The sequence below is a fragment of the Salvia splendens genome, chromosome 15, assembly GCF_004379255.2.
Source record: "Salvia splendens isolate huo1 chromosome 15, SspV2, whole genome shotgun sequence".
Taxonomy (NCBI): domain Eukaryota; kingdom Viridiplantae; phylum Streptophyta; class Magnoliopsida; order Lamiales; family Lamiaceae; genus Salvia; species Salvia splendens.
The window spans coordinates 11,647,110-11,662,445 of NC_056046.1; the positions used below are offsets into that span (position 1 = coordinate 11,647,110).

Genomic DNA, 15,336 nt, shown 5'->3' on the forward strand with positions numbered 1-15,336 from the left:
ATGGATAGTCTCATGATATTAGTCATAGCAACCGAACGCCATCAAATTGTATATTGATGAATAGTTAATGACATCAAACTAATTAAAAAAGAGTTGAACAAGCCACCCCACCTGTTGAATGCTTTATTTTATTAAGTGCTTTTTTTTGACATAAATCCAAGCTCACATCTCAACGGCTGTAATCACACAGAAAAGGCGATGCGATTGATTCCACTCAGTCTGTGGAGCACAAGTTCGATTCGCCAAGTTGAAGTTGCTGATTGCATGAGAGTGTGATCGACCGAGTTGACCGAATCATGGCGTCGATTTTGGCTAGTAGAACGGTGGCGTTTCCGCTGAGATTGCTGGAAGAGGACTCTGCACCCGAGGCTGATCCCACCGCCGCGGTGCTATTCTTCGGGATCAGCTTAGTGTTGGGGATTGCGTGTAGGCAGGCTCTCAGAGGGACGCGAGTGCCCTACACCGTCGCTTTGCTTCTTCTCGGCATTGGACTTGGCGCCTTAGGTTTGCTACTCTGTTTACTTTATTTTATTTTCAATTGCTACATAATCCAACTCTGTAACATAGTAATTTTTATTTGCATGGATTGGAGTTGCAATGGTTACTCTTCCTGTGTTTATGTTGTTATGCAAATGGAGATTAGTGTGCCTTTTTAATTATCTAGTGCTATTTAGTTTGTGTTACTCATAGATAACTTGGAAATATACTGAAATCAAGGATGCTGTTCTATACTTATAAGAGATTGAGTAGTCTCAATCAGTAATTATTAGGATTTGTTGGTCTCATTATTTAGGGACAAACTGTTGAAACACAAATTAGTGCAACAGCACTCTCCGAATAAGGACCTTGAATTATTTCAGTTTCAGAAATACAGCTACTCCTTAATTTACACTTGACACTTGACATTTTCAGAAATGCAGCTATTTCAGTTTAAGTACAAAATTTCAAGCACTATTCACACTTACAGTGACAGCAAGACAGAATCCGTGAATATGTAGTTGGCTTCTTGTGGTTGACAGAGACTGTGGAGCTATTAATTTATAACTGCACATACACTACAAGAACACATGCATAAAAAATATTCCTGATATTTAATTTTGCAGAGAATTGAAAAGGTGATATGGCCTCCCCGTAAATTTTCCAACTTTCTGAATATCAAAATCACATTTGTCGTTATATGTCGATGTTGGGCTGCACATATTCATCTACTTGCCCCAGCCGCAGTGATGTTATTTCTTTCAGTAAAAGATGCATATGCTTTATGCTAAAAACAAGTACAGTACATCTTTCAGCAAAGAGCCACTGGTTTCACTACTATAATGATTCTATACGTATATGTATACTAATTCTTGTATTGGCAATGTGGCCACATGGGGATCAGACTCCAAGATATCTTCCTAATTACAGCTAGTGTTACTTAGTGAACTTCACATACGATTTTTTATTTTGTTTATGTTTACCAAAATCTGATTTTGGGAAGTAAGTTCAAGCAGCTGATTTTTTTATTTACGTCTATTTGCAGTTATTATACTATATTTGTTTCACTCATGCTTGGGAGGTGGTTTTATGTGAATAAGTGAATTATGGTTCACTGAAAGCTTATATTGTTATGAACTAGTACCTGTCCATCAAGGATGGGAGAAGTCCGGTTTTTAACCATGCACATTTTTTTGCAGAATATGGAACACACCATAAATTTGGAAAGATTGGCGACGGATCCGTCTTTGTAAGTGAAATTCTCTGCACTATCATTGAAGTCCCTAAAATGGCTGCGCCAAGAAGAAAAACATATTTCTTGCAGTTTTTGGTAAAACATATTTTATGAACATTATAATCTGTCAGCTATTTATGAAATGTTTCTTGTCGCTCCTTGTGTAGGGGCTAATATTAATCCCGAACTTCTCTTGGCTGTATTCCTTCCCGCACTTCTCTTTGAGAGTTCATTTTTAATGGAAGTGCACCAGATAAAGGTCTGCAGAAATTCTTCTGTATTTTGTATCTTTGTAGTAATTCGTTAGTAATTTAACAATTTACTACTTTCCTGGTAGAATACTCTGGCGCACTAATATTATTATCTATATCTGATGCTTTCATGTGTCAAGGCATATATTGTCTTGGAAGGCATTTCCAATACATAGCTGTAAGTGCTTAGTTTTTTTAAGCTTAAAGTTCTAAAAGTGTGTGGATTGTGATAAAGTGTCTATGTCTAGCAATCTGTATGACATTGACAATTAGGAAAAGTTACCATAGGTGATTTGGTGGTAAGTATTTCTTTTAATCATATGCATAAAAAATCCTTGCCCTCACCTCTTGGCATATGGTTTTCATTAAACTATGTAAATATTACTAATAGTCCTGTAGTAGTAATTAACATCTAAAGGTACTCTAGAAGGTCAAATTATATTTGAGCAATTTAGAATGATAGTATATTGCTACGGAAGAATTTAATTTGATGTTAAATGGATAAGGTTTCAGATATCAGAGCCAGAACTCTTGCGACCACCTATTTATCGAAGTTTCTTAGTGCAAAGCCTTAACCCAAAGTAACCCGCTTCACATGTGAGAGATTGTTGATAATAATAATTTTAATGTTACAGTTATACCTTCTATACCGTATTTGGTGTATTTGGTCATGTGAAAAGAATCGGCCAGATAAAGGAAGGACACTCCATATGAGTAAGAAGAAGTTCTTCAGAAAACCAGCTTTGAGGGTGTCAAGAAGTTGTCAGCCATATGCGAAGCCCATGCACAGCAATTCCACCTTGACTGGATTTGCAGGCTCACCACTCCTTCTAAAGTCCCCTTCTGCAATTATGATTCACTATATTCTCCATAGTTCACCCTTACCACGACATTGACTAGGCAATGGTTTACTTCAGTATCACTCAATACAGCTTTTTGGACAAAACGCTTCCCTAAAAGCTATCTTGAAGCGAGAGATAGTGCCAGGAGGTAATAGCCACATCTGAAGCCTTAGTAATGCAGGACTTAAATAGGATTATAACAGTGATAGAAGTGTAGGTAATGTATTCTGGGTGTTGGACTGCGGGGGAGGGGTCAGAGGTTTGGTGACTAGAGTAGTTGCTGACTTGTAGGGAAGGGGCCCGTGGATTCGGCTGCTTGGTGGTTGCTAAAGAAGAGACTGCTAGAGAATAGTTAAGCAGAAAACAGGTCAGAGATCCGAGGTTTTGCTTTCTTTTGATAAGAGTGTTTTTAGTCTTGTTGCAACAGGGTATGTAATAGTATTAAATGGGTTTTAACCATAAGCATGCAAGATCCCAGTAGTGATCATATAAGGTCATGGTTAGTTACGTAAGATAGATAGTAGATACAATACTTAATAATCTTAATCCAAATGAGGCCTCTTTTGTTTCCACTTGTGATGTGAATGAGTGTCAGATTCCAGTCTTATATTTATTTCACCATAATTTCAAGTTTCTTTTGAAGTTTTATCCAAACAATTAAAGAATCCATATCACCTATTGTATGTCTCGAGCTAGACTACAAATCCCTTTCCTGAGTTGAGTTGTTTTTCACTGAAATTCATTTTTTAGAGTTCATTTTTTCCATTTGGATGAGTTTCTAAATTTTCTCATTTATTTATTTTCTAGTTATAACCTTACTTATGCTGCCCTCTATCTTTTCTACATTCAGCTTTAACTATTTTCAGTGTTTCACTTTTTGGTTTTAATTCAACATCATTCAAAAAATGGATGTTCTTATTAGAATCGTAGAATAAATTAACTTCTCTTTGCTTTCTCATTCAAGTGACTCAATACAGAGGTGTATGATGCAAATGTTTCTACTTGCTGTTCCTGGAGTTCTCATTTCAACCTTTTGTCTTGGAGCTGCTCTTAAGGTTTGAAGATTTTGTTTACTTAATATTAACTTGTCATTCTTAAGTATTCTGAATATTATAAATATGTAGCTTGCTTTCCCGTATGACTGGAGCTGGAAAACATCACTACTGCTTGGTGGTCTCCTCAGTGCTACTGACCCTGTGGCTGTTGTAGCCCTCCTTAAAGAGCTGGGAGCTAGCAAAAAATTGAGTACAATAATTGAAGGAGAGTCTTTGATGAATGATGGGTATAGTCATCAAAAAATTTATTGAGCAATAACTATTGTGAAAAGATATTTTTGCTTAGGTGTCCTGACACTTCAAGTGGTTAGCATATAAATATCAATGATTTGTTTTTCTCTCTTATTTGTCTGCTTACTTAATTTCAGGACAGCAATTGTTGTCTATCAATTGTTTTACCGGATGGTTCTTGGCTGGGATTTTAACTGGGGTGGCTTAGTCAAATTTTAGTCACAAGTCTCTCTTGGAGCGTACGTCCATAAACCTTTAGATTTTTAGACTCAACACTTGATGCAAATAGCTTAATTGTTTTTATCTCATTTGACAGTGTGGCTATGGGTCTTGCTTTTGGAATAGCATCTGTCTTGTGGCTGGGGTTTATATTCAATGACACTGTTATTGAGATTTCTCTTACACTGGCCGTGAGCTACCTAGCATTTTTCACTGTATGTACCTTTCTAAACCTGTGTGTTATTATTACGAGACACTCTGTTGTTGATCTGGGTATTATGTTGCATGAAGGTTCTTTTGTCTTGCCCTTATAGATGAATTGTTGGTGTAATGTGCTCAAATGTGCTTTGATTTTGTATAATGTGAGACTATAATTGATTCACACAATTCAACTCATGTGTTCTTGAATCTGGACTATATATTAACTGCTAACTGAAACTGATAAGTGATAACATTCTACTGCTGCACATAAAGATCCTTCAGCTCAAGACAGTCATGCATTAACCACTTGATAATGTTATTTTTAGGTCATTCTGAAACATATATAGAAATGTATGATCTTCATTCAAAAAATAGACTTTAAGCTCAAAGAGTACAACCATTTTACACCATCTCATTGTTACTTTTTTCTTGTAGCTTACTATTATATAGTCGTTTATCCTGCCAATTCTACTCTCCTTTGAACCAAAACCAGTTTTAAGAGATTTACATATATATCTTTTTGTCCTTTGTCTTGTTCTTATCATGTTGATGCGGTGATGCTTTGACTGTTGAACCAGATTCAGCAAAACATTACTAAAGAAGTGATTGAGAGAAATCCCATAAGTTTTTTCTAACATTAGATAAATCATAACATTTTCTTTTTGGATTTTGAGTTGCCATTGCGACTAGAGAAGCATGAGACTTAGATAGAATTATGTGAAACCGAAAATTTGTTAATTCTAATGGTGAAATGTTGCAAAGGGATAAGGAATCCCCAAATGAGGAACATAGATCTGAAAGAATTGATTGTTTGAGTAATTCTGAAACGTGTTATCATATTTCTTGTTTCTACAAAAATATCAAACACGCTACATATATCCTCTTATTTCTTGCAATCTCTGGATATCCATATATTCATTTATTTTCTCTCTTTATACTTCATGAGAGCATAAATGAGTACAAATGCTGTTGACAGGCTCAAGAAGGATTTGAAATTTCTGGAGTTTTGGCTGTCATGACTTTGGGGATGTACGTTTTTTAATTTTCGTAATTTAATCATACGACTTTCATAAACAGCTGTTTTAAAGCGAGACGTTGGACAGGTTCTACTCTGCTGTGGCTCGCACTGCCTTTAAGGGGGAAAGCCAGCAAAGTTTACATCATTTTTGGTATCCTGCTCAGTTACTCTAATTACATATTTTTTCATGTGTACCATTTTTTGGTACATTACATATAGTAAGAATTGTTTATGTCATATAGCTGTCTGGATGTAGTATTGAATAATTCAACCATTGTTAAAGTTTTTATGCATATAACTGGCGACATCTTTCCTTTCAATGACCCAGTCTTTTCTCTGGCAGTAACGAGAATTTCCAAATTTTTACAAAGCCAGCAAGAAGCTTGAAATAAACATTAAATGACATATATGTCACTTTGGCTTTTTCCCCCACAATCTAACATAATTACAGAATCAAAATAAAAGCCAGTGTGGTCAACTGTGAATATGGTTGCCATCTCAAAGGTCATTCAGTTTAATTAGTTTCTCATTTGACTTTTGTCTTGATGGTTGTGCTCGTTACGTCACAGTTTTTACATTTATAATTTTGAATTACAATATAATGGCTCCTGCTGGATTTTTCATTAAAAGTCAAATATATTATTGCAGTACGGGGGTTGCTTTCTTATTTAGTGTAAATTTTGTTTCAGGGAAATGGTTTCTTATATTGCTAATACTCTAATCTTCATCTTAAGGTAAGAACTAAGAATGAATTTTACCATTTTCATGTAATTATTATTCTTGTCCTCTTTTTTTTATTTGTTCCGCCTCATGTCTCTCACAACTATGATTCAGAAGAAATGGAAACTTTTAATTATTGGAAGATGGGTTGATATGTCATTTTTTTGGGGGGGGGGGGCTTAATATTAAGGAAAAGATTTTTCAGATCTGCCAATGAAAATGGTTATGAATTTTGACTGTTGTAAAGGGTTTTTTTGGGGAAGCCCAAAAGTAAAATCACTGAAGCTTGTGCTTCAATCATTTGGACAATATCGTACCAATGTGGAGTCAGCAATTGTTTAAGTGCTTGCGGGCTCGTGCAAGGTTTAGAAGAATCAAAATTATTAACCTGTGGAAGTATATGCTTCTTTGTAGGAGGGGGTAATGCAGTTTTGTTCACAATATTTTAGTTACAACAGAACTCTGGAAAGCATTCTGAGTAGCTAATCTTGATTAGACATCTTACTTAGCTTCACTTGCTTTACATCCTAATTTATTGTCATGATCCTAATGGAATTTTACTCTATGCAGTGGTGTAGTTATAGCTGAGAGTGTTCTCAGCAGCGACAACATATTTGAAACCCACGGTAAATATATTCTTTCTTCTACGTTGCAGACAAAGCACATGCATGAATCCATGTTTCACAATTCCTTAGAATTTGAAGTGGAACAAAACAGCTCACAATAAATTTTCTTTTTGTGAAATACATCCGATCCATTTGAGTGTAGATTCTTTATGGTCCATGGCAAAGGAAAAGGAATTAAGATCTTGTATTACTTGAAGGAAACTGCATGCATGGTGTGTTTCAGATCTATGTGCTTAATGTTGAAAATAATTTTGGATTGAAGTTCTCCTAATTGACAAAATTTGTGCAATGGATCTAAAACTAACTGGATCATAAGGATCACCCTCTCTTTGAGTTAGTAGAATCAATCTGTGCTTCCAGTTACCCCATCCTCCACCCCTTACTTCTGTTCTTAGTAAATGATGATTGATGAAAGCAGGACTCTTGGGATCTAAAGTTATTTCATGTTTGGGTAGTAAATTGACAGTTACTTTCTGAACATGTAAATAACTTTACGGTAGGGTGATATGGAAACAGTCAATGTGCTGTTGATGATGACTGAATGCTTGTAAACAGTATCCGGTCCATACTTTCATACTATTTCGGAATGTACACAGTCGAAGTTTATTAGCTGAGTTTTCTCGAGTAGCAGTTCCACTGATCATCTATGTCAAATTTGTTTAGACAGTGAGCATCTATTCTCCATATTTACGTAATTTATATTAACTTCTATTATTTTCTCACAGAACATTCTTGGGGTTATCTGGTCCTTCTGTATGTTTTTGTTCAAGCATCTAGAGTGGTTGTGGTTGGAGTATTGTATCCATTTCTGCAATACTTTGGTTATGGTCTGGACTGGAGAGAAGCCATTATTCTTGTCTGGCCTGGCCTGCGTGGGGCTGTAGCACTGTCACTATCACTCTCTGTCAAGGCAAGTTTTTATCACCTTTGTTGCAGTTTCCTACCATGATCAATACTTCTAGCTCACATAATTTACTTTTGGTTCACAAAAATAAGAGCCAGTAAATGGAAAATACTGCAGTAGATTTTTAGGTAAATGCAGAAACAATCTTACTCATCATTATATTAAGTGAGAGATACAATTGATGCTGGTAGGCATAAGTTTTAACTAGACTTCTACATCAATGTGATGTTTTTCTACACTTTTAATGTTTTGGCATTGGGATGTACTAAAATTTAATAAAGTGTGTATTTCAAGTCTAAAACACACATTTATCATGTATAGAAGCTAAAATACATATTTTCAAGCTAAAAAATACAACAAAAATGAATCCACACATTTCAAGTCTATAATACACAGTTAAAGTTCAATACAACAAAAGGTGATATTTTCCCTCTGTCCCATAAAATAGTGCACACACGGAAGTGACAAACGTTTTAATAGATGTTAGGTAGTGTGCTCTATTTTATGGGACAGAGTGAGTGTTCTTATAAACTAACATGGTAGAAAGTCTATATGATAAATTGATAATTGACTACGGATAGATGACTAATATGATAAATTATTGGTTTGTTCAGCTTTTCTCAGGTAAGCCCACTGTATTGAGGAGAAACTTTAAATGTTTTCAGTCCGGTTTTCAGTTTCTCTGATCTTTTTCTCTTCCTATTTCTAACCAATTTTCCACCGCAATTCGCAATATTATCAACTAATTATTTCTTAAATAGTAGTCATTGTTGCTCAATTTTTTCTCAGGCCGATTCTCCAACTTCCATATGTTTTATTGCATCCCATATCTGATTGTCATCTAACTTTGAACTTTATTGGTGTTTCAGCGTTCCAGTGACAATTCACCATACATCTCTCCCGATACTGGAGATTTGGTACGTCGTATTAGAATTGTTGTGATTCAGCTGCAAATGCACTGAAGGATGCACATAAAGTATCTTTTAGTTGATCTACTAGAACAAGTGAAATATATAGGGTGACTTACAAATAAAAAACCTTGTTATCGTCAGCCCTTCGATTGCTATAATTCCCACAGTTTTCACCATAAAAATATAGTATTTAAACCACTCCCATTATAATAAAGGGACAAGATCAAGTAGAAACCTCCATTCCCGATACATGGACCATGTAAAACGTAATATGGATCATTGCTTTTTATAGGATCTACATTTTCCATCAAATGATGCATTGCCATAATAGATAAAATGCATTATGACTAAGATGATAACCCTGGATTACATAAAGATCAGTCCAGGTTGAGTTTTACCTACTATGGGAGGAAAATTTATATTTGATCCTCTACCTATATATCTATGTATAGATTATATGCAAATTAGTTGAATGTGCACTTATATATTTGCATATCATATAATCCATCCTACCTTCTCATGCTTTGTCTTTTTGACTGGTGGAATCGTCTTTCTTACGCTTATTGTGAATGGGTCTACTACACAGTTTATTTTACATTTTCTGAAGATGGATAATCTTTCGCCAGCAAAGGTACAATTATCTCATCTGTGTTACTCTGCATCTCTATTCAATGACTTTTATATTCTTAAATGCTATCATAATTGAGGTAAAATGCTATTGAAAATTTATAAGCAGCTTTTACTGACAAACAACTATGATCATTGTCTTTGGCATATTTAATATTTATTGATAAATGAAAGACATGATTGCACTTGTGTGCTTTTTGGCAGGTAGGTTTATCTAACACTGTAAAATTAAATAAATTTATGGCAATAGTGGATCAAGTAAAATCCAAGCAAACTAGTAAACAATTTCTTAAGTCTGACTCCAGCTAAGCAACCAAAATAGGAGTTTTTGAATTACATTATGTAATTGTAGCTGAAAGTAAAATAAAGCTATGCATTAATAGAAATAAGAGTACAAAAATTGCAAAATGAGTAGCCTGATCGTACCAAACTCTGGCCAAAGATTCATCTAATTGTTCACTGGTGATATTAAATAGTAGTATCAATTTTGCAATTCAAGCACTTAACCAATGCCTATTGTGATAGCCATAACTAATGATAACTTAACTCAGTAATCAATCCTAGTATTTGGTTAATTCTTAGCATCTCTTGATTATTCAGTCAGTAACATAAACCAGTTTACATGTAAACAGTTAAGCTAAAGCTCAAATATTTATCTAGTTAAACTCTGGTCCTTACCTCAGATTAATTATGTGTTGCGTGTTTTAACTTTAAATATAGCCCTATTGCTTCATGGATGGGTAGGAAAATATATGCCTAATCGATTTGTCTGATTGATCAGATATCAAATTCCCGCTTATAATTCAAGAATACTATGTGTACTTCAACACAAAGCAAGAAAAAAACTAAGCTTGTAACTCAAGTGAAATGATGGAGAGATCCTTTTGTTAGAAAATAGAGTTTGTTGTGGTGGTGTTGTTCATGATAACTAAAGCAGAATTAAACCTAATTAACTGAAAAAGAACAGGTTCGGCAGCCAATATAATATTTTGGCTTCCCACTATGCTCCTCCTGATATGTTTTAAGGATTAACATTTTTTATTTATGTTATTGTTACAGAAACGGATATTAAGTTACACAAAATATGAAATGTTAAAGAAAGCACTGGAAGCCTTTGGTGATCTTGGGGATGATGAAGAACTGGGACAAGCTGACTGGCCTACTGTTAAAAGTACATAACGAGCCTAAATGATGCGGATGGTGAACAAATACACCCTCATTCTCTATCTGAAAATAATAATCCGGACCATAAGAATTTGAAAGATATTCGAGTTCGCTTCTTAAATGGTAAGTAGTTTGTGTCTTGATCTCCTTAATTCTTAAGTCTACTAGTATTTTTACTTTATTACTCTAATAATCTGTTTATGGCTCAAATGTGTTATTTTCAATTCTTGTAGCCATTGTCAGCACAGCACTTGATATCTTGAGCTCTTTGTGATTGTTTTCTTTAGCTATAGTATAGCTGTTTTAGCGCTTAAGATGTACTTTTGGATCATCCAAGGCTCTGTTCTCTGTTTCTCATTGGTATGGAATCTTGAATTGCCATACTGTTGCTCTTCAATAACCTTAACTTGTTCATTACTTGAGGGAACAGTTTTCTTGAGTGAATAATGAACCAATATAACTAGTCGGTGTTGGGAAACATGTGATCAAATTGATAATATGAAATGGCAGCCAAGCAAGGAAAAGTTCAACAAATTTTGATTGACAGAGATGATAAAAGTTATAGATGAATTGACAATCGTTATAATCGAGCTAAAGCTGTGATGCTTGTTAATGTATTATTAGTTGTACTATGTGTGCAACTTTTCATGCGCATAACGTTGCTACCTGGTCTAACTTTATGAAATTGTGGAATTGTAGGTGTTCAGGCAGCTTACTGGGTCATGCTTGATGAGGGAAGGATTAACCAAACTACCGCGAATCTTCTAATGCGATCTGTTGACGAAGCACTCGACCTTGTATCTAGTGAAACTTTGTGTGATTGGAAAGGCCTAAAATCTTATGTGAATATCCCAAATCACTATTAAGTTTTTTCAATCAAGCATTGTCTCTCAAAAGCTTGTTACATACTTTACTGTGGAGAGATTAGAGTCTGCGTGCTATATTTGTGCGGCCTTTCTTCGCGCTCACAGAATTGCAAGGGAGCAACTACATGAATTTATTGGTAAGAACTTCATGTGTTCATTTTCTTCAAATCGTGGGCATCACATGTTTTTATCTTTCATCATCTTTGTTTATAGACAGAAATAATTCCTGGACCAGAGGATGTCTTCATAAAATTTGTTACTTGCTCCTTACAGAGTTTAAGCAAAAGAAGTTTATGATCAATGACTAACTTCTCTAATACTATAGTTTACTTTCTAATAAAATTCGAGTGCATTTCCGCTTAACTTCTTTTTTTAACTTTTCTTTTTTTTATTTTTCTCACATAAGCATTGATCTTTTAGGAGACAGTGAGATTGCAGCCATGGTTATTAGCGAAAGTGAGCAAGAGGGTGAGGAAGCAAGAAACTTTTTAGAAGATGTTCGTGTTACGTTTCCTCAGGTATATAGAAGGTAAATTTATTGCACATGCTGCAAATTATTTTCTATGATAATTATTTTGATAACACCTTCAGGTGCTACGTGTTGTGAAAACAAGACAAGTTACATATTCAGTACTGAGTCATTTGATTGAATATGTTAATAATCTTGAGAAGATAGGCTTACTAGAAGAAAAGGAGATGAGCCACCTTCATGATGCTGTCCAGGTAGATTACGATCGCCAAGTTTCTTATGCTTATGATTGTATAATGTTTTTGTTTGAAATCTTGATAAACAACTTTTAATATTCTGTACAGACTGACTTGAAAAAGCTCCTAAGAAATCCACCTGTGGTGAAAATTCCCAAAATAAAGGATCTGATATCAGCAAATCCTCTGTTGGGAGCACTGCCAGCCACTGCATGTGAGGCGCTAGCAGGATCTACGAAAGAAATAATGAGACTATCTGGAACCACCCTTTATAAGGAGGGATCAAAGCCAACTGGCATCTGGTTATTGTCAAATGGAGTGGTGAAGGTATATTGCAACTATTTTTGCTCTGCAACTGTTACCTGATTTTCTTGTGTTATCCCTTACACGTGAATGGAATACCCGTGCTTGGCAGTGGTCGACTAAAGATACAAGCACTAAGCAGTTCCTGCACCCAACGTTTACTCATGGGAGTACTCTGGGACTGTATGAAGTGCTTGCTGAAAAGCCCTACACCTGCGATATTGTGGCCAACTCTGTGGTCATGTGCTTCTTTATCGAGACCGAAAAAATACTCTCTGTATTGAGATCCGATCCCGCAGTAGAAGATTTCTTTTGGCGGGTCGGTATAAGTAGCCTTATTTTTTCTTTTGTCCTTATTTTCACCTGGCTTCCTTTGCTTTACTTGCATTCTTCATCTTCCATCTTAGCAGTAAAGATCTCTTAGCAATTAGCATCAAGTGGCAATCCAATTTCTTATGATCTTTCCTTAGCTGAAGTACTAAGGAACCCCTTTTTATGCAGGAAAGTATCATTGCTCTTGCCAAAATCATGCTTCCTCGCGTGTTTGAGAAAATGTCAATGCAAGACCTGCGAACACTTATTGCTGAAAGATCAATAATGAATATTTACATCAGAGGGGAGAGTTTTGAGTTACTCCCTCAATCTGTTGGTTTCCTATTGGAAGGTTTCATAAGAAAGCAGGGTGGACAAGAAGAGATGCTTACAGCTCCCACAGCTATTTTTCCACGTCTAGATCAAAGTTTCTCACAGTCAGAAACATTAGGTACACTGCTTGTCACTTGTCAGATATGCTGCTATTAGATATGTCACTCTGGTTTGCTGAAAGAAGCAATTATTTTATTATTAAAAAGTTGAAAAGATTGATTAAGTTGATTCAATATTTTAGTTGAAACTTCAGCTAACATTCTATAATTCTCATATCACTACTTTATCTGCTTTGTATTTAGCAGGTGCTAGAGCGGGAAGTTTCTATCAGCAAGTTCCAGTGTATCAAGTTGAGACGAGGGCAAGGGTGATCATATTAGACATTGCAGGATTTGAGGCTGGCAAAAGTCTTCAGAAGAGGCCGTCTTCTCTTATATCATGTTCGGCTGATCGCCACTCTGGATCTTTCAGTAGAGAGCATAGTGGTCATGATGGGGAAACTTCAGGTGAACAACACAACCATTTGTCTGCAAGGGCAATGCAGCTAGGCATTTATGGCAGCATGGTAGGTTACTCTCTCTCTCTCTCTCTCACACACACACACACACACACTGTTACTCAGAGTAGCTTGTTGACAAATGACAATGCGGTTTGATCATCAGATAAACCTACGAAGACGGCGCACTCGAAGTTTCCTAAGAAGTTCGAGAGTAAAGCCTGCTCACAGTCTTTCGTATCCAAGAGTTCCTTCGGTTCCTACACATCGTCCAATGGTTTCAGCTAAATCAGAAGGGTCGACTACATTGAAACAGAAATTTAGAGTTCAAGATTATAAACAAGTAGGCAATGCACCGGAACTCGATGAAAGCCATGCAAGAAGGGACGAATCAAGTGATGATTCTGGTGGTGAGGAAAAACATATTGTCAGGATTGATTCACCAAGCAGACTGTCTTTCCGCCAAGCTCCTTGAATCGTCTACGTTGTTGTCGTAGCAGCAGTTAGCTGCTACTTGCTACATCGCAAGCTATAAGATGAGCAAAGCTACAGTTATCGAGTGGGCTTATCGACTTGATTATATTAAACAACGTCATAAAAAGATGTTGATAGTTTGTGTATAGGGAATCGTTTTCACAATACTGTTGATGTTTACGATTCACATATATAGTTGGCATGATTTATATTACTCCAACTATGAAAAATAGTCCTATTTTTCCATTTTGATTTGTATACTAAATTAGTCTCTTTCTATTTATAGCATACCTTTTTTTCTCTCTAACGGTGTTGGTTTGCATTTTTTACTAATAATATTTCAATCATTTTTTTTTCTCTCTTACTTTATTAACGTTGCATTAAAACATGTGTTATCTATAACTAAGACTATTTTTTCGATAGGGGTATCTTTTTTTTTGCTCTTATGTTGGTACAACCTTATTTCCACGTGAATTTATACTAATACTCTCTCCGTTCTATAGGTAATTAAGTTGTATTCATTTTTAGGTTGTTCCTCCAAGTTAGTCGTGGCATTTCCTTTTTTATTGCCAAAAAACTTTATCACTACTTCTATTATCTTTTTCTCTCCTAATTTATTCTTTCGTCATTTTAATCTTTAAATATCAATTTCTGAAATTTTAATGTCTAACAACTAACTTGGAACGTACGCAATACATCGTTTTCAACTTTGAAGTCAGTACCATAGACAGTAGGAAGGAGGTGAGTCTGAAAAGGTGAAAAATAACCCAAGTGGGCGAAGAAAGGCGTGAGAAGGAATACGTACAGCGTGTCTGTGTAGTGTAATAAGTGTGTGTGATTTATTGGGGTCTTGTCTTGTTAAAAATTTGTGGGGTTAAGTGAAAGTGTTCCCTCCCCACCATCATATCTCATATGCTCTGTCTATTTTCCTGTCTCCCTTGAAAGAATGTTCCCTTTCCCTCTCTTCACATACTTCCTCAATTAATTTGTTTTTTTTTATCTATTTTGAATCGCTGAAAAATCACCTATTATGATAGATGAGTTGTACTAGATGCTTTGTAGCATACACAACCCAACTCAAAATAGGTATATCAATAGGAATAAAGTATATTTAGGGGTTCTTTGGTTTACAAGATTGTATTTCAGGATTAAATATATAATGTATTTGGTTCATGAGATTAAATTTTATAATAATTAAGAAAAATGATATGAATGTTGAAAAGTTGCACGCAATGCGCAAGACAACACATGTAACATTTGACATTAAAAATACTCATTACATCAGTAGCTATTAATAAAATGTGGGAATATAATCAAATGCAAACTCTAAATATTGGTCAAACTCCAAACTATGATCTGGACAGTTA

At 35.4% G+C, this 15,336-nt stretch overlaps 1 pseudogene; it reads left to right on the forward strand.

The window, feature by feature from the left end:
• Positions 1-144: 144 nt before the first annotated feature.
• On the forward strand, positions 145-14,276 carry LOC121769397 (annotated as a pseudogene).
• Positions 14,277-15,336: the final 1,060 nt, after the last annotated feature.